Here is a 4,026-nt window from a genome sequence, read left to right as displayed (position 1 = left end):
AAGACACTGCCGCATGTTTGTCGTAGCTGATAAATCATTTACGTATCTCCATCTTCTGTTTCAGCTTGTAGGATTTTATTTCATCAATTTGTTAGCTGGCAGCATCTGCACCTGGCGCCAACTATGCTTTGGCCGTACCTACAATCAAAGTCTCGCATTTTGCTTTATTATTAGTAATCTTAGAATTACAAGTAATAATAAACTGTATTATCATGTTCCCTGTGGTGACTTTGGCGCTATACTGAGGTAAGCTCCTCTGAAACTAGAAGAGTCATACAGCTTCCATACACCCTTACCTGTTACACGGTTTACCTGTTGAATTCTCCTTCTTATGCCATAGTTGTTGTGGAAAATTACCATTTTTCAATTCGTCCTGGAATTCCTAGTTTCCTTAGAACAAACTTAATAAAATAGTTAGTCATAAGAGTAGTAAGACTTATTTCAAGGTAATGTCTCGACTTTTTAGATGTTGTAAACTTGTAACTAGTGCTACAACAAGTTTTTAAAAAGAAATGTACCTAGTTTCAATAACTAGGAAGGACTTCTTGGTCTTATAAGTAGGTACCTGTGAGCTTTCAGCTTCCATAGCTAATATAAAACTAAAAACTTGTTGCTTACAGCTAAGTATAAATATAAAATCTTACTTGGTCTCGACTTCGACAGGAGGGAAGGTGTCGATAATAGTTCAGCTCTTGAAGAGCTACTTCATGATCATTAGTACATTCATTTTATTATACTTAAAACATCATAAAAAGGTGACACTTATCTGATGATGTCGAAGTGAAACAGCTTGAAGCAGCTGCCATTTCCTGTCAGCTTTTAAACCTCCTTCAGGTTTACAGAATGGATGCTTGGATGCTGGCAACACCCGTAACCTGATTTGGGTATTCTTCTACTCCTCGCTGTATTACTAGATAGCCCAGGTTCTTACCTGACAATCCAAAGGTGTGGACACCTTGCAAGCTGCTCCAACAACCGAAAGAGGCTGCAATAACAGACCACACGAGGGTGGATTGATTTTTTTTGTGTCAAAGGGGGGATTTTGCGGATATGTGTTTAGATGGAGGATCTAGCCATCGGCCCCACGGTGGGCGCCAAACTGTTTATGCCAAAAATCGCCAAGGTGACAATCTTTGGTCGGGACGACGACTAGATTAGATAAGAAAAATAGATGGCATAATTTAAAGGGAAAAAGTAAAGAGAGAAGAGACACAAGAAAATGGTGACGCGGAAAACCCATGAAAAGGGACAAAACCGCGGGTGGCAATGAGTCCACCAATCCACTATAATTTGGGCATTAAAGCCTTTGAATACAAGTATAATACTTCGAACACATGAATGAAAGATAGCTGAATTTATCTAAGTATGACTATGAAAGTATATGTAAATAGCATAGGTATTTTCTCCTCCCTTTGGTCTTGCTTACGAGCCACTATTTATAATAGTAGGGCTGGTGGAGTTAGCCTTAAACAACCCCCTAAAAATGAGGAATTAGTTACTAGAATCTTGGACTCCACTTCTGGCAGCAGTTACTGGCTATGTGAATTGGTCTTCCTACTTTTTAGGCACGTAAAGAGTGATGCTTGAGCATACTTCTCTTTAGACTTAGTCTCCTTGATTTTAGGAACCGATTTCCTTGACTTTAGCTGAGATATTTTACCTTCTACTGCTGTACTATTGTCGTCACCTGGTAGCTGGTAGCTGGTAGCTGCTAGCTGCATACTACTGCTATAGCTGGGCGCGTCTTGGCTAGCTGTTCCTGCTTAAAGAATCTGATTAACCATAGCTGCTTATAAGCTGGTGTTGCCTACTGAAGCTGTATTGAGTGCTTAGGAAATAGAGCCATAACAATGATCATTGTCCATTCCGATTCATACTAGTAAACTTAACTCTAGTGTCTTCCTATCTGATATTTTAACTCGTGTTATTTGCTAGTTCTTGTTATTAGCTAGTCATAGTTGTTACCAAATCTTTTCAAACCCCCAAATACCCTTCAATTAGGTAATCTAGACCTGATAAACTTTAATTGATCCCATTTTCCCTGTGGATCGACCCTTGACTTGCCCTTGTAACGTTCTTAGTAATTGCTTGTTAGGTTTTATAAATATTATTTGAAAAGCGATTTTTGGTGCCTTAACGACACACTAAAAACCTCTTATCAAAATGGCATCGTTGCTGGGGAAATTGTGCTATTGATTGAAGTTTTCTTAAGTTTTTTTTTTTTTTTGGCAATTCAAAGTTCTTATTGAAAACCAAAAAAAAAATTTGTGTTTAGTTACGTTCTCAGTTTGTTTTAAACTATTTTCTTTTCTAAGATGAAGACACCTAAGTTAGCAAAAAGTTCAAAAAATAACTTATAGTTTTCTCCCTTCATGCATTCTCAGCCACTAATCTAAGAAACTAGATAATTTATTCTTTGAGGAAATTGAGATGATTAAAACTCGAATTAAGGTGGTAGTAGAGATGGTATACATAATACAAAGAGATGGAGATGATACTAGGGAACTATTAACTCTAATTTGGGGGTATAACACAACCTTAGAAGAATTTCATGGTGCTAAATATTACATCGAGAACGAGGGTAATAAAGCCTTGTTCTTTCGAACTTAAATTCAGTTCAGTTTAGATTATTCTAACTTTATAATTAATTTTGTTGTTATTAAGAAGTTACATTTAGAACATCATCATAATACAATTGTTAACATCATTATTACTACTAGAAAAGTGTCAGATCAATCTTTTATTACATACATGTTTTTACTAGAAACAACCTTTTTGAAAAAAAATTAATTCTAATAATCCAACCTTTGTAGCGTTCGCTCATAATCCTATCTTTTGATTTTTTTATAAGAATCCGATCTTTTAGCACAATCCGCTCATATTGAACAATGAAACCGGAAGCCTGCTGAGATGGTAAAATTAATTTTGTTTTCCCCATTTTCCTCTTTTTCTTCTCTAATCTCTTTTTCCCTTGCCTCACTAAGAATCCCCGTCGCTGCGAACAACCCCCACCCCTTGTGACCATTGTCTCCCCCACCCTCACCCCCATATGGCCACCCCCTCCCCTACCCTCTTGCGAACAACCCCATCCCCTGCAAACAACCCATCCCCCTAGAAATGGCGTCACCCCCACTCCCTTCGACCACCACTTTCTGTCTTCCCACTCCACGCCTTCTATATCCTCTCTTCCACCACCTTCTACACCCAATTCACCCCCTTGCAAACAATCCCTACCCCCTGCAAACAACCATATGTTGTGAATTTAAAGCAACTAATAATGAAGCATATTAGGAGGCATTAATTGCAGGATTGAAGCTGGAAAGGAACTTGAAAGTCACAGGTTTTAGCATCCTCAAAAATTCGCTACTCATAGTTAGTCCAATTAGTGGAAACTACGTAGCAGAGGATATGAAAATGATGGCATACCTCGATGTCGCCACCAAACTAATGAAAGAATTTCATCCCTTCAGCATACAACAAGTCTTAAGAAACAAGAATACACAACCAAATGTTCTAACAAGCCTAGATTCAACAATGAGGACGTCGCCATTTGATGTTATGGTTTTATATAGATTTTCCCCTACATATAAGCTAAAAAGAATGTCAATGGTGCTCTTAGGAATCATTTTATGTTAACTTTCTCCATCTAGTTGTGGTTTTCTGGTTTTTGTCGAATTGCAGGTTTTAGGTAATTATTTCTCTATTTACTACTACTATATAATCACTACATTGGATTGGAGAGATTCAATTTGATGCTGAGTGCCAAGGCCCCGAGGACATGTTTCGGGACCCTTGGGCAAAATAAGAGCTGAAAACTTGGCACTTGAAGCCAAGAGCGAAGAAATAACGCATAGGCCCGATCCTATCGGGTGGCCCATCCCGATCGAGCTCCCACAAGTGACATTGGGAAGTTTTGTTGCAAGCTCGATCGATCGTCCTTCTCCCGCTCATCATCCACAGTTAAAGCCCGATTACATCCAGCGTGTCGATCCGATTACATCGGGGGTGCATGTGTGTGCAGCTGTG

The sequence above is a fragment of the Beta vulgaris genome, chromosome 9 (assembly GCF_026745355.1).
Source record: "Beta vulgaris subsp. vulgaris cultivar EL10 chromosome 9, EL10.2, whole genome shotgun sequence".
In the NCBI taxonomy this organism is placed as follows: Eukaryota; Viridiplantae; Streptophyta; class Magnoliopsida; order Caryophyllales; family Amaranthaceae; genus Beta; species Beta vulgaris.
Note: the sequence above shows the minus strand (reverse complement) of the source record.